Source organism: Hemiscyllium ocellatum, assembly GCF_020745735.1.
Source record: "Hemiscyllium ocellatum isolate sHemOce1 chromosome 27 unlocalized genomic scaffold, sHemOce1.pat.X.cur. SUPER_27_unloc_2, whole genome shotgun sequence".
NCBI lineage: Eukaryota > Metazoa > Chordata > Chondrichthyes > Orectolobiformes > Hemiscylliidae > Hemiscyllium > Hemiscyllium ocellatum.
In genome coordinates, this window is record NW_026867487.1 from 2,409,591 (window position 1) to 2,436,518 (window position 26,928).

At 55.6% G+C, this 26,928-nt stretch overlaps 1 protein-coding gene across 2 annotated transcripts in view; it reads left to right on the forward strand.

The window, feature by feature from the left end:
- Positions 1-25,429, forward strand: part of LOC132807641 (zinc finger protein 664-like) — a 68,789-nt gene extending 43,360 nt beyond the window's left edge. For both annotated transcript variants that reach the window (XM_060821688.1, XM_060821689.1), the window contains exon 4: positions 21,634-25,429. The gene's annotated coding sequence lies outside the window, so the exon portion shown is untranslated. The remainder of the gene's footprint in view (positions 1-21,633) is intronic.
- Positions 25,430-26,928: the final 1,499 nt, after the last annotated feature.

Here is a 26,928-nt window from a genome sequence, read left to right on the forward strand (position 1 = left end):
CGGCGTGAGGGAACGAGATAGAGAGAGCGAGACGGCGTGAGGGAACGATGAGAGAGAGCGAGACGGCGTGAGGGAACGACGAGAGAGAGTCGACGTGAGGGGTCGCGAGAGAGAGAGAGAGAGAGATGGTGTGAGGGAACGACAGAGAGAAATGGCGTGAGGGAACGGGAGAGAGAGACTGCGGGAGGGATCGCGAGAGAGTGGCATGAGGGATGGAGAGAGATGGCGTGAAGTGACGAGGGAGAGACGGCATGAGGGAATGATAGATGGCATGAGGGACGAGAGAGAGCGAGATGGTGTGAGGGAACGAGAGAGAGAGCGAGATGGCGTGAGGGTACGAGAGAGAGAGAGAGAGAGACGGCGTGAGGGGTAGAGAGAGAGAGACGGTGTGAGCGAGCAAGAGAGAGTGAGCGAGACGGCGTGATGGATCGAGAGAGCAAGACGGCGTGAGGGACCGAGAGAGCGAGACGGCATGAGGGAAACGAGAGAGCGAGACGGCGTGAGGGAACGAGAGAGCGAGACGGCGTGAGGGCGCAAGAGAGAGAGAGACGGCGTGAGGGAGCGAGAGAGAGAGAGAGCGAGACGGCGTGAGGGAACGACGAGAGGGAGTCGACTTGAGGGGTCGCAACAGAGAGAGACGACGTGAGGGATCACGAGAGAGAGAGAGACGGTGTGAGGGAACGACAGAGAGAAATGGCGTGAGGGAACGAGAGAGAGAGAGACTGTGGGAGGGATCGCGAGAGAGAGAGACACGGCGTGAGGGATCGAGAGAGAGAGATGGCGTGAAGTAACGAGAGAGAGAGACGGCATGAGGGAATGACAGATGGCATGAGGGAATGAGAGAGAGAGCGAGACGGCGTGAGGGAACAGAGAGAGAGAGAGAGACAGCGTGAGGGAATGACAGATGGCATGAGGGAATGAGAGAGACGGTGTGAGGGAACGAGAGAGAGACGGCATGAGGGGTAGAGAGAGAGAGAGAGATGGCATGAGGGAGCAAGGGTGAGACAGAGACGGCGTGAGGAATTGCGAGGGAAAGAGAGAGAGATGGCGTGAGGATTCGAGAAAGAGAGATGACGTGAAGTTACGAGAGAGAGAGCGAGACGGCGTGAGGGGACGAGACAGAGAGCGAGACGGTGTGAGGGAACGAGAGAGAGAGAGACGGCGTGAGGGGTAGAGAGAGAGAGACGGTGTGAGCGAGCAAGAGAGAGAGTGAGCGAGACTGCGTGATTGATCGAGAGAGCGAGACGGCGTGAGGGAGCAAGAGTGAGAGAGACGGCGTGAGGGAGCGAGAGAGAGAGCGAGCGACACGGCGTGAGGGAGCGAGAGAGAGAGAGCGAGACGGCGTGAGGGAGCGAGGTAGAGAGAGTCGACTTGAGGGGTCGCGAACGAGAGAGAGCGAGACGGTGTGAGGGAACGAGAGAGAGACGGAGTGAGGGAATGACAGCGAGAAAGAGAGAGAGAGATGGCGAGAGGGAATGTGAGAGAGAGAGAGAGACGGCGTGAGGGATCGCGAGAGAGAGAGATGGCATGAGGGATCAAATGAGACGGCATGAGGGAACGAGAGAGCGAGACTGCGTGAAGTAACGACTGATGGCATGATGGAACGAGAGAGACAGCGTGAGGGAACGAGAGAGAGACGGTGTGAGGGAATGAGAAAGAGACGATGTGAGGGATTGAGAGAGAGAGACAATGTGAGGCATCGCGAGAGAAGAGAGGAGACGGTGTGAGGGATTACGAGAGAGAGAGAGACGGCGTGAGGGAGCAAGAGAGAGATGGCGTGAGGGAAAGACAGATGGCATGAGGGAACGAGAGGGCGTGAGGGAACGAGAGAGAGCGAGAGGGCGTGAGGGAACGACGAGAGAGCGAGACGGCGTGAGGGATCGAGCGAGCGAGACGGCGTGAGGGAGTGAGAGACACGGCGTGAGGGAACGAGAGAGAGAGAGAGACGGCGTGAGGGATCGAGAGAGAGATGGCGTGAGGGAGCAAGAGAGAGAGATGGCGTTAGGGAATGACAGATGGCATGAGGAAATGAGAGAGAGAGAGAGCGAGAGGGCGTGAGGGAACGAGAGAGGCGGCGTGAGGGAACGAGAGAGAGCGAGACGGCGTGAGGGAACGAGAGAGCGAGACGGCGTGAGGGAACGACGAGAGAGAGAGTCGACGTGAGGGGTCGCGAGAGAGAGACGGCGTGAGGCATCGCGTGAGAGAGAGAGAGACACACAGCATGAGGGATAGAGAGAGAGAGATGGCATGAGGGATCGCGAGAGAGAGGCAGTGTGAGGCATCGCAAGAGAGAGAGGAGACGATGTGAGGGATCACGAGAGAGAGAGAGAGAGACGGTGTGAGGGAACGACAGAGAGAAATGGCGTGAGGGAACGAGAGAGAGAGACTGCGGGAGGGATCGCGAGAGAGAGACACGGCATGAGGGATGGAGAGAGATGGCGTGAAGTAATGAGAGAGAGAGACGGCATGAGGGAATGACAGATGGCATGAGGGGACAAGAGAGAGAGCGAGATGGCGTGAGGGAATGAGAGAGAGAGACGGCGTGAGGGGTAGAGAGAGAGAGAGAGACGGCGTGAGGGAGCAAGGGAGAGAGAGAGAGACGGCGTGAGGGATCGAGAGAGAGATGGCGTGAGGGATAGAGAGAGAGAGAGAGATGGCGTCCGGGATAGAGAGAGAGAGAGATGGCGTCCGGGGTAGAGAGCGAGAGAGACGGCGTGAGGGATCGAGAGAGAGAGACGACGTGAGGGATTGCGAGAGATGGCGTGAGGGATCGCGTGAGGGATAGAGAGAGAGATGGCGTGAGGATTCGAGAGAGAGAAATAGCGTGAAGTAACGAGAGAGAGAGACGGCATGAGGGAATGGCAGATGGCATGAGGGAACGAGAGAGAGAGCGAGACGGCGTGAGGGAACAAGAGAGAGAGACGGCGTGAGGGGTAGAGAGAGAGAGAGATGGCGTGAGGGATAGAGAGAGAGATAGCGTGAGGGAACGAGAGAGAGAAATAGCGGGAGGGAACGAGAGATAGAGAGACGGCGTAAGGGATTGAGAGAGAGAGACGGCGTGAGGGAGCAAGGGCGAGAGAGACGGCGTGAGGGAACGAAAGAGAGAGCGAGACGGCGTGAGGGAACGACAGAGAGAGTGACGGCATGAGAAGTAGAGAGAGAGTGAGACGGCATGAGGGATCGAGCGAGAGAGAGCGAGACGGCGTGAGGGAACGAGAGAACGAGACGGCGTGCGGGAGCAAGTGTGAGAGAGACGGTGTGAGGGAGCGAGAGAGAGAGAAAGAGATGACGTGAGGGATCGAGAGAGAGACGGCGTGAAGTAACGAGAGAGACAGCGTGAGGGAATGACAGATGGCATGAGGGAAAGAGAGAGAGATAGCGAGACGGCGTGAGGGATCGAGAGAGAGATGGCGTGAGGGAGCAAGAGAGAGAGATGGCGTTAGGGAATGACAGATGGCATGAGGAAACGAGAGAGAGAGAGCGTGAGGGCGTGAGGGAATGAGAGAGGCGGCGTGAGGGAACGAGAGAGGGCGCGAGGGAACGAGAGAGGGCGCGAGGGCGTGAGGGGACGACGAGAGCGCGAGACGGCGTGAGGGAATGAGAGAGCGAGACGGCGTGAGGTAACGAGACAGAGAGAGCGAGACGGCGTGAGGGAACGACGAGAGAGAGAGAGTTGACGTGAGGGGTCGCGAGAGAGAGAGACGATGTGAGGGATTGCAAGAGAGAGACGGCGTGAGGCATCGCGTGAGAGAGAGAGAGAGACATGAGGGATAGAGAGAGAGAGATGGCGTGAGGGATCGCGAGAGAGAGAGGAGACGATGTGAGGGATCACGAGAGAGAGAGAGAGACGGTGTGAGGGATCGACAGAGAGAAATGGCGTGAGGGATCGCGAGAGAGAGAGAGAGAGATGGCATGCGGGATCGAGAGAGAGACGGCGTGAGGGAGAGAGAGAGATGGCGTGAAGGAGAGAGAGAGAGATGGCGTGAGGGATAGAGAGAGAGAGATGGCGTGAGGGATCGCGTGAGAGAGAGACACAGCATGAGGGATAGAGAGAGAGAGATGGCGTGAGGGATCGCGAGAGAGAGGCAGTGTGAGGCATCGCGAGAGAGAGGAAACGGTGTGAGGGATCACCAGAGAGAGAGAGACGGTGTGAGGGAACGTCAGAGAGAAATGGCGTAAGGGAACGAGAGAGAGAGAGACTGCGGGAGGGATCGAGAGAGAGAGATGGCGTGAAGTAACGAGAGGGAGAGAGACGGCATGAGGGAATGACAGATGGCATGAGGGGACAAGAGAGAGAGCAAGATGGCTTGAGGGAATGAGAGAGATGGTGTGAGGGAACGAGAGAGAGACGGCGTGAGGGGTAGAGAGAGAGAGAGAGAGACGGCATGAGGGATCGAGAGAGAGAGAGAGACGGCGTGAGGGATTGCGAGAGAGAGAGAGAGATGGCGTGAGGGATAGAGAGAGAGAGATGGCGTGAGAGATCGAGAGAGAGATGGCGTGAGGGATCGAGAGAGAGATGGCGTGAGGGATAGAGAGAGAGAGAGATGGCGTCAGGGATAGAGAGAGAGAGATGGCGTCCGGGGTAGAGAGCGAGAGAGACGGCGTGAGGGATCGAGAGAGAGACGACGTGAGGGATTGCGATTGGGAGAGAGATGGCGTGAGGGATAGAGAGAGAGATGGCGTGAGGATTCGAGAGAGAGAAATAGCGTGAAGTAACGAGAGAGAGAGACGGCATGAGGGAATGACACATGGCATTAGGGAACGAGAGAGAGAGCGAGACAGCATGAGGGAACGAGAGAGAGAGAGAGAGAGACGGCGTGAGGGGTAGAGAGAGAGATGGCGTGAGGATTCGAGAGAGAGAAATAGCGTGAAGTAACGAGAGAGAGAGAGACGGCATGAGGGAATGACAGATGGTATTAGGGAACGAGAGAGAGAGTGAGACGGCGTGAGGGAACAAGAGAGAGAGAGAGAGACGGCGTGAGGGATAAAGAGAGAGAAATAGCATGAGGGAACGAGAGAGAAAGAGACTTCGTGAGGGATAGAGAGACGGCGTAAGGGATTGAGAGAGAGAGACGGCGTGAGGGAGCAAGGGAGAGAGAGACGGCGTGAAGTAACGAGAGAGAGAGAGACGGCATGAGGGAATGACTGATGGCATGAGGGAACGAGAGAGAGAGCGAGACGGCGTGAGGGAACGACAGAGAGAGTGACGGCATGAGAAGTAGAGAGAGAGCGAGACGGCGTGAGGGATCGAGCGAGAGAGAGCGAGACGGCGTGAGGGAATGAGAGAACGAGACGGCGTGCGGGAGCAAGAGTGAGAGAGACGGTGTGAGGGAGCGAGAGAGAGAGAAAGAGATGACGTGAGGGATCGAGAGAGAGACGGCGTGAAGTAACGAGAGAGACAGCGTGAGGGAATGACAGATGGCATGAGGGAAAGAGAGAGAGAGCGGGATGGCGTGAGGGAACGACGAGAGAGAGAGAGTCGACGTGAGGTATCGTGAGAGGAGAGGGTGTGAGGGATCACGAGAGAGAGAGATGGCGTGAGGGAACGAGAGAGAGATGGCGTGAGGGAACGAGAGAGAGAGATGGCGTGAGGGAGCAAGGGAGGGAGAGACGGTGTGAAGTAAAGAGAGAGAGAGACGGCATGAGGGAATGACAGATGGCATGAGGGAACGAGAGAGAGCGAGATGGCGTGAGGGAACGAGAGAGAGGGAGAGAGACGGAGTGAGGGAACGAGAGAGAGGGAGAGAGACGGAATGAGGGAATGAGGGAGAGAGAGACGGCGTGAGGGAACGAGGGAGAGAGAAATGGCATGAGGGAACGAGGGAGAGAGAGAAATGGCATGAGGGAACAAGGGAGAGAGAGAGATGGCGTGAGGGAACGAGGGAGAGAGATGGCATGAAGGAACGAGAGAGAGCGAGATGGCGTGAGGGAACGAGAGAGAGCGAGGCGGCGTGACGGAGTGAGATAGAGAGAACGAGATGGCGTGAGGGAACGGCGAGAGAGAGACAGTGTGAGGCATCGCGAGAGAGAGAGGAGACGGTGTGAGGGATCACGAGCGAGAGAGAGAGAGACGGTGTGAGGGAACGAGGGAGAGAGAGAGACGGTGTGAGGGAACGAGGGAGAGAGACGTGTGAGGCATCGCGAGAGAGAGAGGAGACGGTGTGAGGGATCACGAGAGAGAGAGAGAGAGACGGTGTGAGGGAACGAGGGAGAGAGACGTGTGAGGCATCGCGAGAGAGAGAGGAGACGGTGTGAGGGATCACGAGCGAGAGAGATGGCGTGAGGGAACGAGAAAGAGAGAGACGGCGTGAGGGAGCAAGGGAGAGAGAGACGGCATGAAGTAACGAGAGAGAGAGAGACGGCATGAGGGAATGACAGATGGCATGAGGGAACGAGAGAGAGAGCAAGACGGCGTGAGGGAACGACAGAGAGAGTGAGACGGCATGCGGGAACGAGAGAGAGAGTGAGACGGCATGAGGGAACGAGAGAGACAGCGTGAGGGAACGAGAGAGAGAGAGAGAGACGGCGTGAGGGGTAGAGAGAGAGAGACGGTGTGAGGGAGCAAGAGTGAGAGAGACGGCGTGAGGGAACGAGATAGAGAGAGCGAGACGGCGTGAGGGAACGACGAGAGAGAGAGACGACGCGAGGGATTGCGAGAGAGAGACGGCGTGAGGCATCGCGTGAGAGAGAGAGAGACACACAGCATGAGGGATAGAGAGAGAGAGGTAGCGTGAGGGATCGCGAGAGAGAGGCAGTGTGAGGCATCGCGAGAGAGCGAGGAGACTATGTGAGGGATCACCAGAGAGAGAGATAGACGGTGTGAGGGAACGACAGAGAGAAATGGCGTGAGGGAACGAGAGAGAGAGAGACTGCGGGAGGGATCGCGAGAGAGAGAGAGAGACACAGCGTGAGGGATCGAGAGAGAGAGACAGCGTGAGGGAGCAAGGGAGAGAGACGGCGTGAGGGAGGGAGAGAGAGAGATGGCGTGAGGGAACGAGAGAGAGACACGGCGTGAGGGAGCAAGGGAGAGAGAGAGACGGCGTGAAGTAATGAGAGAGAGAGACGGCATGAGAGAATGACAGGTGGCATGAGGGAACGAGAGAGAGAGCGAGATGCGTGAGGGAACGAGAGAGAGAGACTGCGGGAGGGATTGCGAGAGAGAGAGACACGGCGTGAGGGATCGAGAGAGAGACGACGTGAGGGATTGCGAGAGAGAGAGAGAGATGGCGTGAGGGATAGAGAGAGAGAGATGGCGTGAGGATTCGAGAGAGAGAGATGGCGTGAAGTAACGAGAGAGAGATGGCATGAGGGAATGACAGATGGCATGAGGGAACGAGAGAGAGTGAGACGACATGTGGGAACGAGAGAGACGGCGTGAGGGAACGACGAGAGAGCGAGACGGCGTGAGGGATCGAGAGAGCGAGACGGCATGAGGGAACGAGAGAGAGAGAGAGAGAGAGAGACGGCGTGAGGGAGCAAGAGAGAGATGGCGTGAGGGAGCAAGAGAGAGATGGCGTGAGGGAGCAAGGGAGAGAGAGACGGCGTGAAGTAACGAGAGAGAGAGACGGCATGAGGGAATGACAGATGGCATGAGGGAACGAGAGAGAGCGTGAGGGCGTGAGGGAACGACGAGAGAGCGAGACGGCGTGAGGGATCGAGCGAGCGAGACGGCGTGAGGGAACGAGAGACACGGCGTGAGGGAACGAGAGAGAGAGAGACGGCGTGAGGGATTGAGAGAGAGATGGCGTGAGGGAGCAAGAGAGAGAGATGGCGTTAGGGAATGACAGATGGCATGAGGAAACGAGAGAGAGAGAGCGAGAGGGCGTGAGGGAACGAGAGAGAGCGAGACGGCGTGAGGGAACGAGAGACACGGCGTGAGGGAACGAGAGAGAGCGAGACGGCGTGAGGGAACGAGAGAGTGAGACGGCGTGAGGGAACGAGAGAGCGAGACAGCGTGAGGGAGCAAGAGAGAGAGAGCGAGACGGCGTGAGGGAACGAGAGAGTGAGACGGCGTGAGGGAACGAGAGAGAGAGAGCGAGACGGCGTGAGGGAACGACGAGAGAGAGAGAGTCGACGTGAGGGATTGCAAGAGAGAGACGGCGTGAGGCATTGCGTGAGAGAGAGAGAGAGAGACACACAGCATGAGGGATAGAGAGAGAGAGTTGGCATGAGGGATCGCGAGAGAGGCAGTGTGAGGCATCGCGAGAGAGAGAGGAGACGATGTGAGGGAACGACAGAGAGAAATGGCGTGAGGGAACGAGAGAGAGAGAAACTGCGGGAGGGATCGCGAGAGAGAGACACGGTGTGAGGGATCGAGAGAGAGAGATGGCGTGAAGTAATGAGAGAGAGAGACGGCATGAGGGAATGACAGATGGCATGAGGGGACAAGAGAGAGAGCGAGATGGCGTGAGGGAATGAGAGAGATGGTGTGAGGGAACGAGAGAGAGAGAGACGGCGTGAGGGGTAGAGAGAGAGAGACGGCATGAGGGATCGAGAGAGAGACGGCGTGAGGGAGCAAGGGAGAGAGAGAGAGAGAGACGGCGTGAGGGGTAGAGAGAGAGAGAGAGATGGCATGAGGGATCGAGAGAGAGACGGCGTGAGGGATCGAGAGAGAGATGGCGTGAGGGATAGAGAGAGAGAGATGGCGTCCGGGTAGAGAGCGAGAGAGACGGCGTGAGGGATCAAGAGAGAGACGACGTGAGGGATTGCGATTGGGAGAGAGATGGCGTGAGGGATAGAGAGAGAGATGGCGTGAGGATTAGAGAGAGAGAAATAGCGTGAAGTAACGAGAGAGAGAGACGGCATGAGGGAATGACAGATGGTATTAGGGAACGAGAGAGAGAGCGAAACGGCGTGAGGGAACAAGAGAGAGAGAGAGAGAGAGAGACGGCGTGAGGGATAGAGAGAGAGAGAGACGGCGTGAGGGATAGAGAGAGAGAGAGACGGCGTGAGGGATAGAGAGAGAAATAGCGTGAGGGAACGAGAGAGAGAGAGACTTCGTGAGGGATAGAGAGACGGCGTAAGGGATCGAGAGAGAGAGACGGCGTGAGGGAGCAAGGGAGAGAGAGACGGCGTGAGGGAATGACAGATGGCATGAGGGAACGAGAGAGAGAGTGACGGCATGAGAAGTAGAGAGAGAGCGAGACGGCGTGAGGGAACGAGAGAACGAGACGGCGTGCAGGAGCAAGAGTGAGAGAGACGGTGTGAGGGAGCAAGAGAGAGAGAGAGAGAAAGAGATGACGTGAGGGATCGAGAGAGAGACGGCGTGAGGGAATGACAGATGGCATGAGGGAAAGAGAGAGAGAGAGCGAGACGGCGTGAGGGAACGAGAGAGAGAGAGCGAGACGGCGTGAGGGATCGAGAGAGATAGAGCGGGACGACGGCGTGAGGGAACAACGAGAGAGAGAGAGTCGACGTGAGGTATCGCGAGAGAGAGACTGTGTGAGGCATCGTGAGAGAGAGAGGAGAGGGTGTGAGGGATCACGAGAGAGAGAGATGGCGTGAGGGAACGAGAGAGAGAGAGATAGCGTGAGGGAGCAAGGGAGAGAGAGACGGTGTGAAGTAAAGAGAGAGAGACGGCATGAGGGAATGACAGATGGCATGAGGGAACGAGAGAGAGCGAGACGGCGTGAGGGAACGAGAGAGAGAGCGAGACGGCGTGAGGGAACGAGAGAGAGAGCGAGACAGCGTGAGGGAACGAGAGAGAGAGCGAGACGGCGTGAGGGAACGAGAGAGAGCGAGACGGCGTGAGGGAACGAGAGAGAGAGCGAGACAGCGTGAGGGAACGAGAGAGAGAGCGAGAGGGCGTGAGGGAACGAGAGAGAGAGCGAGACAGCGTGAGGGAACGAGAGAGAGAGCGAGACGGCGTGAGGGAACGAGAGAGAGCGAGACGGCGTGAGGGAACGAGAGAGAGAGCGAGACAGCGTGAGGGAACGAGAGAGAGAGCGAGACGGCGTGAGGGATCGAGAGAGATAGAGCGGGACGACGGCGTGAGGGAACAACGAGAGAGAGAGAGTCGACGTGAGGTATCGCGAGAGAGAGACTGTGTGAGGCATCGTGAGAGAGAGAGGAGAGGGTGTGAGGGATCACGAGAGAGAGAGATGGCGTGAGGGAACGAGAGAGAGAGAGATAGCGTGAGGGAGCAAGGGAGAGAGAGACGGTGTGAAGTAAAGAGAGAGAGACGGCATGAGGGAATGACAGATGGCATGAGGGAACGAGAGAGAGCGAGACGGCGTGAGGGAACGAGAGAGAGAGCGAGACGGCGTGAGGGAACGAGAGAGAGAGCGAGACGGCGTGAGGGAACGAGAGAGAGCGAGACGGCGTGAGGGAACGAGAGAGAGAGCGAGACAGCGTGAGGGAACGAGAGAGAGAGCGAGAGGGCGTGAGGGAACGAGAGAGAGAGCGAGACGGCGTGAGGGAACGAGAGAGAGAGCGAGACGGCGTGAGGGAACGAGAGAGAGAGCGAGACGGCGTGAGGGAACGAGAGAGAGCGAGACGGCGTGAGGGAACGAGAGAGAGAGCGAGACAGCGTGAGGGAACGAGAGAGAGAGCGAGACGGCGTGAGGGAACGAGAGAGAGAGCGAGACGGCGTGAGGGATCGAGAGAGAGAGCGAGACGGCGTGAGGGAACGAGAGAGAGCGAGACGGCGTGAGGGAACGAGAGAGAGAGCGAGACGGCGTGAGGGAACGAGAGAGAGAGCGAGAGGGCGTGAGGGAACGAGCGAGAGTGAGACGGTGTGACGGAATGAGATAGAGTGAGACGGCGTGAGGGAACGACAAGAGAGCGAGACGGCGTGAGGGAACGACGAGAGAGAGAGAGACGACGTGAGGCATCGTGAGAGAGAGAGGAGAGGGTGTGAGGGACCACGAGAGAGAGAGATGGCGTGAGGGAACGAGAGAGAGATGACTTGAGGGAACGAGAGAGAGAGATGGCGTGAGGGAGCAAGGGAGAGAGAGAGACGGTGTGAAGTAACGAGAGAGAGAGACGGCATGAGGGAATGACAGATGGCATGAGGGGATAAGAGAGAGAGCGAGACGGCGTGAGGGAACGAGAGAGAGAGCGAGACGGCGTGAGGGAACGAGAGAGAGCGAGACGGCGTGAGGGAACGAGAGAGAGAGCGAGACGGCGTGAGGGAACGAGAGAGAGAGCGAGACAGCGTGAGGGAACGAGAGAGAGAGCGAGAGGGCGTGAGGGAACGAGCGAGAGTGAGACGGTGTGACGGAATGAGATAGAGTGAGACGGCGTGAGGGAACGACAAGAGAGCGAGACGGCGTGAGGGAACGACGAGAGAGAGAGAGACGACGTGAGGCATCGTGAGAGAGAGAGGAGAGGGTGTGAGGGACCACGAGAGAGAGAGATGGCGTGAGGGAACGAGAGAGAGATGGCGTGAGGGAACGAGAGAGAGATGACTTGAGGGAACGAGAGAGAGAGATGGCGTGAGGGAGCAAGGGAGAGAGAGAGACGGTATGAAGTAACGAGAGAGAGAGACGGCATGAGGGAATGACAGATGGCATGAGGGGATAAGAGAGAGAGCAAGACGGCGTGAGGGAACGAGAGAGAGAGCGAGACGGCGTGAGGGAACGAGAGAGAGAGCGAGACAGCGTGAGGGAACGAGAGAGAGAGCGAGACAGCGTGAGGGAACGAGCGAGAGTGAGACGGTGTGACGGAATGAGATAGAGTGAGACGGCGTGAGGGAACGACAAGAGAGCGAGACGGCGTGAGGGAACGACGAGAGAGAGAGAGACGACGTGAGGCATCGTGAGAGAGAGAGGAGAGGGTGTGAGGGACCACGAGAGAGAGAGATGGCGTGAGGGAACGAGAGAGAGATGGCGTGAGGGAACGAGAGAGAGATGACTTGAGGGAACGAGAGAGAGAGATGGCGTGAGGGAGCAAGGGAGAGAGAGAGACGGTATGAAGTAACGAGAGAGAGAGACGGCATGAGGGAATGACAGATGGCATGAGGGGATAAGAGAGAGAGCGAGACGGCGTGAGGGAACGAGAGAGAGAGCGAGACGGCGTGAGGGAATGAGAGAGAGAGAGACGGCGTGAGGGGTAGAGAGAGATGGCGTGAGGGATCGAGGGAGAGGGAGATGGCGTGAGGGAACGAGGGAGAGAGAGAGACAGTGTGAGGGAACGAGGGAGACGGCGTGAGGGAATGACAGATGGCATGAGGGAATGAGAGAGAGCGAGACGGCGTGAGAGAACGAGAGAGAGCGAGGCGGCGTGACGGAGTGAGATGGAACGAGACGGCATGAGGGAACGGCGAGAGAGAGACAGTGTGAGGCATCGCGAGAGAGAGAGGAGACGGTGTGAGGGATCACGAGTGAGAGAAATGGCGTGAGGGAACGAGAGAGAGAGACGGCGTGAGGGAGCAAGGGAGAGAGAGATGGCATGAAGTAACGAGAGAGAGTGAGACGGCATGAGGGAACGAGAGAGACAGTGTGAGGGAACGAGAAAGAGAGAGAGACGGCGTGAGGGGTAGAGAGAGACGGCGTGAGGGAACGAGATAGAGAGAGCGAGACGGCGTGAGGGAACGAGATAGAGAGAGGGAGACGGCGTGAGGGAACGACGAGAGAGCGAGACGGCGTGAGGGAACGACGAGAGAGAGATGACGTGAGGGGTTGTGAGAGAGAGACGGCGTGAGGCATCGCGTGAGAGAGAGAGAGACACACAGCATGCGGGATAGAGAGAGACGGCGTGAGGGAACGAGAGAGAGAGAGAGACTGTGGGAGGGATCGCGAGAGAGAGACACGGCGTGAGGGATCAAGAGAGAGAGATGGCGTGAAGTAATGAGAGAGAGACGGCATGAGGGAATGACAGATGGCATGAGGGGACAAGAGAGAGAGCGAGATGGCGTGAGGGAATGAGAGAGATGGTGTGAGGGAAAGAGAGAGAGAGAGAGACGGCGTGAGGGGTAGAGAGAGAGAGACGGCATGAGGGATCGAGAGAGAGACGGCGTGAGGGGTAGAGAGAGAGAGAGACGGCGTGAGGGAGCAAGGGAGAGAGAGAGATGGCGTGAGGGATCGAGAGAGATGGCGTCAGGGATAGAGAGAGAGAGATGGCGTCAGGGATAGAGCGAGAGAGACGGCGTGAGGGATCGAGAGACGACGTGAGGGATTGCGATAGGGAGAGAGATGGCGTGAGGGATAGAGAGAGAGATGGCGTGAGGATTCGAGAGAGAGAAATGGCGTGAAGTAACGAGAGAGAGAGAGACGGCATGAGGGAATGACACATGGCATTAGGGAACGAGAGAGAGCGAGACAGCATGAGGGAACGAGAGAGAGAGAGAGAGAGACGGCGTGAGGGGTAGAGAGAGAGAGACACGGCGTGAGGGAACGAGAGAGTCAAATAGCGTGAGGGCACGAGAGAGAGAGACTTCGTGAGGGATAGAGAGAGACGACGTGAGGCATCGTGAGAGAGAGAGGAGAGGGTGTGAGGGATCACGAGAGAGAGAGATGGCGTGAGGGAACGAGAGAGAGATGGCGTGAGGGAGCAAGGGAGAGAGAGATGGCATGAAGTAACGAGAGAGAGAGATACGGCATGAGGGAATGACAGATGGCATGAGGGAACGAGAGAGAGAGCGAGACGGCGTGAGGGAACGAGAGAGAGTGAGACGGCGTGAGGGAACGAGAGAGACAGCGTGAGGGAACGAGAGAGAGAGAGAGAGACGGCGTGAGGGGTAGAGAGAGAGACGGTGTGAGGGAGCAAGAGTGAGAGCGAGACGGCGTGAGGGAACGACGAGAGAGAGAGAGACGATGTGAGGGGTCGCGTGAGAGAGAGAGAGAGACACAGCATGAGGGATAGAGAGAGAGAGGTGGCGTGAGGGATCGTGAGAGAGAGGCAGTGTGAGGCATCGCGAGAGAGAGAGGAGACGATGTGAGAGATCACGAGAGAGAGAGAGAGATGGTGTGAGGGAACGACAGAGAAATGGCGTGAGGGAACGAGAGAGAGAGAGACACGGCGTGAGGGATCGCAAGAGAGAGAGAGAGACACACAGCATGCGGGATAGAGAGAGAGAGATGGCGTGAGGGATCGCGAGAGAGAGGCAGTGTGAGGCATCGCGAGAGAGAGAGAGGAGACGATGTGAGAGATCACGAGAGAGAGAGAGAGAGATGGTGTGAGGGAACGACAGAGAGAAATGGCGTGAGGGAACGAGAGAGAGAGAGAGAGACTGCGGGAGGGATCGCGAGAGAGAGAGACACGGCATGAGGGATAGAGAGAGAGAGATGGCGTGAAGTAATGAGAGAGAGAGACGGCATGAGGGAATGACAGATGGCATGAGGGGACAAGAGAGAGAGCGAGATGGTGTGAGGGAATGAGAGAGAGAGACGGCGTGTGGGGTAGAGAGAGAGAGAGAGAGAGAGATGGCATGAGGGATCGAGAGAGAGATGGCGTGAGGGAGCAAGGGAGAGAGAGAGAGACGGCGTGAGGGAGAGAGAGAGATGGCGTGAGGGATCGAGAGAGAGATGGCATGAGGGATAGAGAGAGAGAGATGGCGTCAGGGATAGAGAGAGAGAGATGGCGTCCGGGGTAGAGAGCGAGAGAGATGGCGTGAGGGATCGAGAGAGAGATGGCGTGAGGATTCGAGAGAGAGAGACGGCATGAGGGAATGACAGATCGCATAGGGAACGAGAGAGAGAGCGAGACGGCGTGAGGGAATGAGAGAGAGAGAGAGAGACGTCGTGAGGGATAGAGAGACGGCGTGAGGGAGCAAGGGAGAGAGAGACGGCATGAAGTAACGATAGAGACGGCGTGAGGGAATGAGAGAGAGAGAGAGAAAGACGGCGTGAGGGAACGAGAGAGAGAGAGAGAAAGACGGCGTGAGGGAACGAGAGAGAGAGAGAGAGACGGCGTGAAGTAATGAGAGAGAGAGAGAGACGGCGTGAGGGAATGACAGATGGCATGAGGGAACGAGAGAGAGAGAGAGCGAGACGGCGTGAGGGAACGAGAGAGACGGCGTGAGGGAACGACAGAGAGAGTGACGGCATGAGAAGTAGAGAGAGAGCGAGACGGCGTGAGGGATCGAGCGAGACGGCGTGAGGGAACGAGAGAGCGAGACAGCGTGCGGAAGCAAGAGTGAGAGAGACGTTGTGAGGGAGCGAGAGAGAGAGAAAGAGATGACGTGAGGGATCGAGAGAGAGACGGCGTGAGGGAATGACAGATGGCATGAGGGAACGAGAGAGAGAGCGAGACGGCGTGAGGGAACGAGAGAGAGCGAGACGGCGTGAGGGAACAAGAGAGTGAGAGAGAGAGACAGCGTGAGGGGGAGAGAGAGAGAGAGAGAGAGACGGTGTGAAGTAACGAGAGAGAGAGACGGCATGAGGGAATGACAGATGGCGTGAGGGAACGAGAGAGAGCGAGACAGCGTGAGGGAACGACGAGACAGAGAGAGACAACGTGAGGGATTGCGAGAGAGAGACGGCGTGAGGCATCGCGTGAGAGAGGCACACACACAGCGTGAGGGATAGAGAGAGAGACAGTGTGAGGCATCGCGAGAGAAGAGAGGAGACGGTGTGAGGGATCATGAGAGAGAGAAATAGCGTGAGTGAACAAGAGAGAGATGGTGTGAGGGAATGACAGATGGCATGAGGGAACAAGGGACAGCGTGACGGCGTGAGGGAACGGGAGAGAGAGCGAGACAGCGTGAGGGAACGAGAGTGAGTGAGGCGGCGTGAGTGAACGGGAGAGCGAGACGGCGTGAGGGAACGAGAGAGAGAGAGAGACGGCGTGGGGGAGCAAGAGTGAGAGAGAGACGGCGTGAGGGAGCAAGAGAGAGAGATGGCGTGAGGGAACGAGAGAGAGAGAGACAGCGTGAGGCATCGCGTGAGAGAGACAGTGTGAGGCATCACCAGAGAGAGAGGAGACGGTGTGAGGGATCATGAGAGAGAGAAATGGCGTGAGGGAACGAGAGAGAGAGAGAGACGGCGTGAGGGAGCAAGGGAGAGAGAGAGACGGCGTGAGGGAATGACAGATGGCATGAGGGAATGAGAGAGAGAGTGAGATGGCGTGAGGGAACGAGAGAGAGAGCGAGACAGCGTGAGGGAATGAGAGAGAGAGAGAGAGACGGCGTGAGGGAACGAGAGAGAGATCGTGTGAGGGAATGACAGATGGCATGAGGGAACGAGTGAGAGCGAGACGGCATGAGGGAACGAGAGAGAGAGCGAGATGGCGTGAGGGAATGAGAGAGGAGACGGCGTGAGGGAACGAGAGAGAGTGAGACGGCGTGAGGGAACAGGAAAGCGAGCGAGGCGGCGTGAGGGAACGAGAGAGAGAGAGGGATCGAGAGAGAAAGAGAGAGACGGCGTGAGGGATACAGAGACGGCGTGAGGGAGCGAGAGAGAAACTGCGTGAGGGATCGAGAGAGAGAGAGACTGCGGGAGGGATTGCGAGAGAGAGAGAGAGACGGCGTGAGGCATCGCGTGAGGGAGAGAGAGAGAAACACAGCGTGAGGGATCGAGAGAGCGATGGCATGAGGGAATGACAGATGGCATGAGGGGACAAGAGAGAGAGCAAGACAGCGTGAGGGAACGAGAGAGAGAGCGAGACGGTGTGAGGGAACGAGAGTGAGAGCGAGACGGCATGAGGGAACAAGAGAGAGAAAGACAGCGTGAGGGAACGAGAGAGAGAGCGAGACGGCGTGAAGTAACGAGAGAGAGACGGCATGAGGGAATGACAGATGGCATGAGGGACGAGAGAGAGCGAGATGGCGTGAGGGAATGAGAGAGACGGCGTGAGGGATCACGTGAGAGAAACAGCATGCGGGCTCGTGAGAGAGAGACGGCATGAGGGAACAAGAGAGAGATAGAGAGATGGCGTGAGGGAACGAGAGAGAGAGAGACACGGCATGAGGGAACGAGAGTGAGAGAGAGAGAGAGAGACGGCGTGAGGGATCGCGAGAGAGAGAGAGATGGCGAGAGGGATTGAGAGAGAGAGAGAGAGAGGCGGCATGAGGGATCGAGAGAAAGAGAGAGACGGCGTGAGGGAATGACTGAGAGACAGTGTGAGAGAGCCTGCGTGAGAGTGACTGTGAGATGGCGTGACTGAGAGACAGCGTGAGAGAGGCTGCGTAAGTGTGAGTGTGAGATGGCGTGACAAAGAGTGTGAGAGAGGCTGAGTGAGAGTGAGTGTGAGATAGCGTGACTGAGAGACAGTGTGAGAGAGGCTGAGTGAGAGTGAGTGTGAGATAGCGTGACTGAGAGACAGTGTGAGAGAGGCTGCGTGAGTGTGAGATAGCGTGACTGAGAGACAGTGTGAGAGAGGCTGCGTGTGTGTGAGTGTGAGATAGCGTGACTGAGAGACAGTGTGAGAGAGGCTGCGTGTGTGTGAGTGTGAGATAGCGTGACTGAGACAGTGTGAGAGAGGCTGCGTGAGTGTGAGTGTGAGATAGCATGACTGAGAGACAGTGTGAGAGAGGCTGCGTGAGTGTGAGATGGCGTGACTGAGAGACAGTGTGAGAGAGGCTGCCTGAGTGTGAGATAGCGTGACTGAGAGACAGTGTGAGAGAGGCTGCGTGAGTGTGAGATGGCGTGACTGAGAGACAGTGTGAGAGAGGCTGCGTGAGTGTGTGTGTGAGATAGCGTGACTGAGACAGTGTGAGAGAGCCTGCCTGAGTGTGAGTGTGCGATGGCGTGACTGAAGCAGTGTGAGAGAGCCTGCCTGAGTGTGAGTGTGAGATGGCGTGACTGAGAGACAGTGTGAGAGAGGCTGCGTGGGTGTGAGTGTGAGATAGCGTGACTGAGAGACAGTGTGAGAGAGGCTGCGTGGGTGTGAGTGTGAGATAGCGTGACTGAGACAGTGTGAGAGAGCCTGCATGAGTGTGAGATGGCGTGACTGAGACAGTGTGAGAGAGCCTGCGTGAGTGTGAGTGTGCGATGGCGTGACTGAAACAGTGTGAGAGAGGCTGCGTGAGTGTGAGATAGCGTGACTGAGAGACAGTGTGAGAGAGCCTGCCTGAGTGTGAGTGTGAGATGGCGTGACTGAGAGACAGTGTGAGAGAGGCTGCGTGCGTGTGAGTGTGAGATGGCGTGACTGAGAGACAGTGTGAGAGAGGCTGCGTGCGTGTGAGTGTGAGATAGCGTGACTGAGAGACAGTGTGAGAGAGCCTGCGTGAGTGTGAGATAGCGTGACTGAGAGACAGTGTGAGAGAGCCTGCCTGAGTGTGAATGTGAGATGGCGTGACTGAGAGACAGTGTGAGAGAGCCTGCGTGAGTGTGAGATAGCGTGACTGAGAGACAGTGTGAGAGAGCCTGCGTGAGTGTGAGTGTGCGATGGCGTGACTGAAACAGTGTGAGAGAGGCTGCGTGAGTGTGAGATAGCGTGACTGAGAGACAGTGTGAGAGAGCCTGCGTGAGTGTGAGTGTGCGATGGCGTGACTGAAACAGTGTGAGAGAGGCTGCGTGAGTGTGAGATAGCGTGACTGAGAGACAGTGTGAGAGAGCCTGCCTGAGTGTGAGTGTGAGATGGCGTGCCTGAGAGACAGTGTGAGAGAGCATGCGTGGGTGTGAGTGTGAGATGGCGTGACTGAGAGACAGTGTGAGAGAGGCTGCGTGCGTGTGAGTGTGAGATAGCGTGACTGAGAGACAGTGTGAGAGAGCCTGCGTGAGTGTGAGATAGCGTGACTGAGAGACAGTGTGAGAGAGCCTGCCTGAGTGTGAGTGTGAGATGGCGTGACTGAGAGACAGTGTGAGAGAGCCTGCGTGGGTGTGAGATAGCGTGACTGAGAGACAGTGTGAGAGAGCCTGCGTGAGTGTGAGATGGCGTGACTGAGAGACAGTGTGAGAGAGCCTGCGTGAGTGTGAGATGGCGTGACTGAGAGACAGTGTGAGAGAGGCTGAGTGAGTGTGAGATAGCGTGACTGAGAGTGTGAGAGAGGCTGCGTGAGTGTGAGATGGCGTGACTGAGAGACAGTGTGAGAGAGGCTGCGTGAGTGTGAGTGTGAGATGGCGTGACTGAGAGACAGTGTGAGAGAGCCTGCCTGAGTGTGAGTGTGAGATGGCGTGACTGAGAGACAGTGTGAGAGAGGCTGCGTGGGTGTGAGTGTGAGATGGCGTGACTGAGAGACAGTGTGAGAGAGCCTGCCTGAGTGTGAGATAGCTTGACTGAGAGACAGTGTGAGAGAGCCTGCGTGAGTGTGAGTGTGAGATGGCGTGACTGAGAGACAGTGTGAGAGAGCCTGCCTGAGTGTGAGTGTGAGATGGCGTGACTGAGAGACAGTGTGAGAGAGCCTGCTTGAGTGTGAGATGGCGTGACTGAGAGACAGTGTGAGAGAGCCTGCGTGGGTGTGAGTGTGAGATGGCGTGACTGAGACAGTGTGAGAGAGGCTGCTTGAGTGTGAGTGTGAGATAGCGTGACTGAGAGACAGTGTGAGAGAGCCTGCCTGAGTGTGAGTGTGAGATGGCGTGACTGAGAGACAGTGTGAGAGAGGCTGCGTGGGTGTGAGATAGCGTGACTGAGAGACAGTGTGAGAGAGCCTGCGTGAGTGTGAGATAGCGTGACTGAGAGTGTGAGAGAGGCTGCGTGAGTGTGAGTGTGAGATGGCGTGACTGAGAGACAGTGTGAGAGAGCCTGCCTGAGTGTGAGTGTGAGATGGCGTGACTGAGAGACAGTGTGAGAGAGCCTGCGTGAGTGTGAGATGGCGTGACTGAGAGAGTGTGAGAGAGCCTGCCTGAGTGTGAGTGTGAGATGGCGTGACTGAGAGACAGTGTGAGAGAGCCTGCGTGAGTGTGAGATGGCGTGACTGAGAGACAGTGTGAGAGAGGCTGAGTGAGTGTGAGATAGCGTGACTGAGAGACAGTGTGAGAGAGCCTGCGTGGGTGTGAGATAGCGTGACTGAGAGACAGTGTGAGAGAGCCTGCGTGGGTGTGAGATGGCGTGACTGAGAGACAGTGTGAGAGAGGCTGCGTGAGTGTGAGATAGCGTGACTGAGAGACAGTGTGAGAGAGGCTGAGTGAGTGTGAGATAGCGTGACTGAGAGACAGTGTGAGAGAGCCTGCGTGGGTGTGAGATGGCGTGACTGAGAGACAGTGTGAGAGAGGCTGCGTGAGTGTGAGATAGCGTGACTGAGAGACAGTGTGAGAGAGGCTGCGTGAGTGTGAGATAGCGTGACTGAGAGACAGTGTGAGACAGCCTGCGTGAGTGTGAGTGTGAGACAGTGTGAGAGAGCCTGCGTGAGTGTGAGTCTGAGATAGCGTGACTGAGAGACAGTGTGAGAGAGGCTGCGTGAGTGTGAGATAGCGTGACTGAGAGACAGTGTGAGAGAGCCTGTGTGAGTGTGAGATGGCGTGACTGAGAGACAGTGTGAGAGAGCCTGCGTGAGTGTGAGATAGCGTGACTGAGAGACAGTGTGAGAGAGGCTGCGTGAGTGTGACTGAGAGATAGCGTGACTGAGAGACAGTGTGAGAGAGGCTGCGTGAGTGTGAGATAGCGTGACTGAGAGACAGTGTGAGAGAGGCTGCGTGAGTGTGAGATAGCGTGACTGAGAGACAGTGTGAGAGAGCCTGCGTGAGTGTGACTGAGAGACAGTGTGAGAGAGCCTGCGTGAGTGTGAGTCTGAGATAGCGTGACTGAGAGACAGTGTGAGACAGCCTGTGTGAGTGTGAGATAGTGTGACTGAGAGACAGTGTGAGAGAGGCTGCGTGAGTGTGAGATAGCGTGACTGAGAGACAGTGTGAGAGAGCCTGCGTGAGTGTGAGTCTGAGATAGCGTGACTGAGAGACAGTGTGAGAGAGGCTGCGTGAGTGTGAGATAGCGTGACTGAGAGACAGTGTGAGAGAGCCTGCGTGAGTGTGAGTGTGAGATAGCGTGACTGAGAGACAGTGTGAGAGAGCCTGCGTGAGTGTGAGTCTGAGATAGCGTGACTGAGAGACAGTGTGAGAGAGGCTGCGTGAGTGTGAGATAGCGTGACTGAGAGACAGTGTGAGAGAGCCTGTGTGAGTGTGAGATGGCGTGACTGAGAGACAGTGTGAGAGAGCCTGCGTGAGTGTGAGATAGCGTGACTGAGAGACAGTGTGAGAGAGGCTGCGTGAGTGTGACTGAGAGATAGCGTGACTGAGAGACAGTGTGAGAGAGGCTGCGTGAGTGTGAGATAGCGTGACTGAGAGACAGTGTGAGAGAGGCTGCGTGAGTGTGAGATAGCGTGACTGAGAGACAGTGTGAGAGAGCCTGCGTGAGTGTGACTGAGAGACAGTGTGAGAGAGCCTGCGTGAGTGTGAGTCTGAGATAGCGTGACTGAGAGACAGTGTGAGACAGCCTGTGTGAGTGTGAGATAGTGTGACTGAGAGACAGTGTGAGAGAGGCTGCGTGAGTGTGAGATAGCGTGACTGAGAGACAGTGTGAGAGAGGCTGCGTGAGTGTGAGATAGCGTGACTGAGAGACAGTGTGAGAGAGCCTGCGTGAGTGAGTGTGAGATAGCGTGACTGAGAGTGTGAGAGAGCCTGCGTGAGTGTGAGATAGCGTGACTGAGAGAGAGTGTGAGAGAGGCTGCGTGAGTGTGAGTCTGAGATAGCATGATGGGATGAGAGTGGGAAATATGAGGTCGCAACTGTGAGGGTTAAAAAGGGGAGAGTGATTATGGGGCAAAAGAGAATGATGGAGGGAGATGGAGTGAGACAGCCAGTGACTGTGCCACTTCCCTAGCTCCCTGCGTGGAATTGGACACCGAGCATCGGGGGAATGAGGAACTTGCTCGTTCACCGCACTCTCCTTGCAATCCTGGTGCACAGGCCCTCCCCTACACCGGGTTATGGGGAGAGTAGGGAGCAGGTCATGGAGATCCAGATGTGTAACCACTCCTCCCTCCAGTGAACCAACGTGGAGCACTCACAGATGGAGCAGAGGAAGATGCACACGTCGTCGTGCCCCACTCAAAGCCTGTGTCCTCCTGCATCGGACAGTGAGGGAATGACAGATGGATTCTTCAGAACGTGCCAGTCGAAAATGAGAAGATGGTGGAAGCTGTGTACTTGCTCTCTGTCACTCGCATGTGGCTGTTGCCCTGTCTCTGGAGTATCCCAAATGGGCAGACCCGGAGATTATGGTCCTGTGATGGCGTTCCCGTGAGGGTGGGTGGTGTTACTCAGCTGTGAGAGGAGGAGATAGACGCAAATGTCCAGTCTGTGGTCACCTCAGTAAGGTGAGGAGAGAGACAGAGAGAGACAGCGTGCCAGATAGAGTTTCCAATTCCCCACCTCTCTGTTCCTTCCTGCTGGCTGCGGTCATGGTTCGAGGTTGGTTTCAGGCAACACTCAGGCCCCTCTCCTTGACAGTCAGAGAGAAAGCCATGGCTCCTCGCCATGTGGTTCCCGTGAGTTGGGCAGAGTAACCAAATCCAGGCCCAGTGCGTTTTCTGGTGAGCTTTCAGAATGCTTTCCTTTCTCAGTTAACTTCAGTGCTGTAAGGGCCCAAAGGTGGCAGTGTGCACAGTCAGGGATGGGGAGAGAGGGGATGAAGTTACGCAAATCTTCCAGGGTGCCTGGGATAGGGTTAGGACCAAGCCACATTTCCCAGGTTTTGTTCATTCAGTCGCTGCATACTGGACATTGGGACAGGGCGAGGATTGAACTGCCTTCTCTGTTCAGTCCTCGATCCTGCTCTGCTCCATTCACTGATGTGTCACTGCTTCCCAGCCCGCTCCCCCTCCAGTTCCTTCAACATCTTTGTTACCAAGACAGTTTAAATGTTGTGTCCACTTCTGGGTGCCTCGTTCTCTTTACGATGGTGAGTGCTGGCAGGGCTGAAGGCTTTCAGGACTCAGTCCTGCTGAGAGCACAGAGGATTGAGGGAGATGTTCAGTCTTTAGTGTTAAAACACAGCTCAGACACAGGCCCTTTGGACCATCCATGTGAGACTCTTACACACTGTCCTCTTCATTGCAACGTAGGTAAGGAAACTAGGAACAGGTGTAAGCCATACAGCCCTTTGAGCCTGCTCCACTGTCCACTGTGATCCTCTATCTCAACACGAAATTCCTGCTTTCTCTGCATACCTTTTAAAATCTAAACATTTCTCAATCTCTTTCTTGTATATATTTCGGTGATCTGGCATCTGCAGCCTTGTGGGGTGTCCTCTGAATAAAGAAATGTTTCCTCATCTCAGTCCTACCCCATATCCTGAAGCTGTGAACTTTAGTTCCCAGACTACCCCCTCCAGAGGAAGCATCCTCCCTGCATTCAGTCTGTCTAGCCCCTGTTAGAATTCTGTACAGGCCCAGACGAACCAACTTCTACTCCTCAGACAGTCCTGCCATCCCCAGTGCAGAACCTCCACTGCACTTAACTCAGCGGCCAGTATATTGTCTGTGATGTTATCCAAATCAATCTGTTCAGAGATGATAAAACACACCTTTCAGGAATAGCGGGGGGACTTGGAGCTGGGTTTACCTGGTTCTGAAGTAAGGGCAGGACCACTGCACCACCAGAAGCCACCCAGTATGTAGGGAGACCAAACCTGCACCTGAAATTCCTGGTGAGGGCTCACCGAGGCTCTGTTTAATCTGCAGTAAACATACACAATAGGTGCAGACAAAGGGCAGTTGGCTCCATTGATACAATCGTGGTTGATCATCGAACTCCTTAGCCTGTTCATGATTTTGTCCGTGCCCTATGATCCCCTTCACCCAAGGCGCTACATCCAACCCCTTCTAGAAATCAAGCAATGCTTTGGCCTTGACTGGTTGGTTGTGAATTCTGCACACTCCCCACTCTGGGTGAAGACATCTCTTCTCAGTCCGAAATGATTTACCCGCTTTGCTTAAATTTGACCCCTGGTATTGGACATCCCCTGACCCCTTCCCCCAAACCGGGAACGTCCTTCATGCCTTGTCTTATTCTGTTGGTATCTCTCAGGTTTCTATGCAACTCCATTCTCTAAACTCCAGTGAATATAGTCCTAACCAATTCAACCTATCCTCTTTTGTCAGCCCTGTTGTCCCAGAAATCTGTCTGGGAAAGCATTCACTGCACTCCCTCTTTAGCAAGAAGTTCTTTCCTTGAATAAGGAGAGCAAAACTGTATCCAGTGTTCCAGGTGTGGTTCCACCAAGGCCCCTGTACAATTGCAGCAAGGCATCCCTGCTCCTGTGTTATAATCCTCTTGCTATGAAGGCCAATGTTAGCTTTCCTAATCACTTGTTGAACCTACTGCCCCCTGCCTCCCTATCTCCTTTGTGCCTTTATTAGACTTTGCATCCAACATACATAATAATGTTCAGTCGCCAACTGCTTGTGTGAGTGAATCTTGCATCCTCGCTGCTCTCCGGGAAAAGACGTTGACCCTGAATTCCTGATTGGAATTATTATCTTCCGGAGCAGATTGTTTGTTTTCCTCATTCATTGGATTTGAACCCTTGTCCTCAGGACATCAGCTTGGGCCTTTGGATGACTGGATGTTCTCACTGCGTCCCCTCGAAATTCTTCACCCAGTCCAGCCTCTCATGAGCCTCATTGTGATTAATGGTGGACTCTTAAATGCCCCCAGAAAGGGTCTGGCAAACTGCCCAGAGCAATTGTGGATGTGCAGTAACTTCCAATGATCTTCCTGTGAATTAGGTTTTAGCAACCCTTCCCAACCTGCCACTGGCTCCAATCTCACTCTATCCTTTGTCTGCTACAGAGTCCTAGGCCCATGCACAGAGCCCCAAGCCAGGCCCCTAATCCCGATTCAGTACAAGTTCTAACAACCTCTCTGCCTTTCAATTCCATGTAGCTGGAATCGAAGCGGTTGTGCGTAGTTATCGAAAATTTCCGAGAGATTGAAAGCGTCTTGTCACTTTTTCTCTTCCCCACCTTCGCTCCAATGAGAGTTGTCTTCCAGGCTGTCTTTCTGACCCTCTGCCCAGAGGCCAGTGAGTGGTCCACCGTTGAAGACTTTTGAGATTGAGATTGGACCTTCAGGGCCAATGGGCGTGGGATGGTGAGCGCGATCATACGGACTTTTGTCTCCGGACTTCCCAATCCTGCTTTAATCCTTTTTGTTGTGAATCTACTGCCATGTGACAAATGAGATCGTTAATGGAAGAAGATCAAGCCTCCTGCAATCATAAAAATGAAGGAAGGGTGGGAAGAGAGGTCAAGGACTAAATTAAAATGGGGATGTGGAAAGGGGAAGTAACTCCTAACCCCTGATTGTGAAAGCTGGTGTGAATTTGGCGAGCGTGAGATTTCCTGCTATTGGTGATTTGTGTATCTCAAACATCCCCACCCCACGCCACCCCCACAACCAAATCTCTCAGTAGATCCGATACCAGTTATTGCCAACTGCATCTCCTGGGAATGATGCACCTAGATATTCAGGAGGGCTGTCTTTTACAGAGCTGAAAATGTATTGCTGGAAAAGTGCAGCAGGTCAGGCAGCATCCAAGGAGCAGGAGAATCGACGTTTCGGGCATGAGCCCTTCTTCAGAAATGAGGAAGGTGTGCCAAGCAGGCTAAGATAAAAGGTAGGGAGGAGGGACTTGGGGGGGGGGGCGATGGAAATGCGATAGGTGGAAGGAGGTTAAGGTGAGGGTGATAGGCCGGAGTGGGGTGGGGGCGGAGAGGTCGGGAAGAAGATTGCAGGTCAAGGAGGGGGGAGGGGAAATGAGGAAACTGGAGAAATCTGAGTTCATCCCTTGTGGTTGGAGGGTTCCCAGGCGGAAGATGAGGCGCTCTTCCTCCAGCCGTTGTGTTGCTATGGTCTGACGATGGAGGAGTCCAAGGACCTGCATGTCCTCGGTGGAGTGGGAGGGAGAGTTAAAGTGTTGAGCCACGGGGTGGTTGGGTTGGTTGGTCCGGGTGTCCCAGAGGGGTTCTCTGAAACATTCCGCAAGTAAGCGGCCTGTCTCCCCAATATAGAGGAGGCCACATCGGGTGCAGCGGATGCAGTAAATGATGTGTGTGGAGGTGCAGGTGAATTTGTGACGGATATGGAAGGATCCCTTGGGGCCTTGGAGGGAAGTGAGGGAGGAGGTGTGGGCGCAAGTTTTGCATTTCTTGTGGTTGCAGGGGAAGATGCCGGGAGTGGAGGTTGGGTTGGTGGGGGGTGTGGACCTGACGGAGTCGCGGAGGGAGTGGTCTTTTCGGAACGCTGATAGGGGAGGGGAAGGAAATCTATCCTTGGTGGTGGGGTCCGTTTGGAGGTGGTGGATTTTACAGTGACACATTTGTAAGGAGAAAGCTCTCTGTCTCTACTGCAGCTCCTGGAAAATTTTCTCAACTGTCGCTGAAAATCGCCCTTCAGCTGACTTCACTCTAGGAGAGTAGGAACCAGCCACTGTCTTTCCTGTGTTAACAGCAGGGTGGGAACTGAAAGGATGACTTCATTTTGGACTGCAACATGCTTCCGAGACGCACTGGAATGGCGATGGGCGCTATGTGAATGAAAGCTATTTTTTCCTTTCTCAGTATATATTTATTGTACATTGACAATTCCCTCTTCCCCCATGTATGTCCCCACGTTAATGCAATAAACTGTGAATCGATCCAATGCATTATTCGCCATATCATCCTGATGTAACCTGCGGCTGTGTCGAATTTATTGGTGTTTGTGAATTTATTGCTGTTTGTGCTGTATGTGAGACTTCTTCCAGCTGCCCTTGCATCTCTGTTGACCAATATCTTCCTGATCCCGGACCGTGCGCGATGGCCGAGCCAGCAACATCCATAAAAGAATCATGTTAGAAACAAAAGCATCTGGATTTTGTCATCTCCAAGTGACAGTTTGCTGCTGTGACCCGATGTCAGAAACAGGAGTTGTTCTGCAATTCGATAGGATTAAAGATGATCTGCCATTCTCACATCTACTCTCCCGCCTTTTCCCTGGAAAACTTCAAACCCGGACTATTCGAGACGGATGTGTTCTCCTGTAAACATACAGGCAGCCAGCAGATAATTTGATTTTCTTTTTTCCTCATTTCCACATGACTGCCTAACTGCGGAACTGCTTACATTTCGAGGAG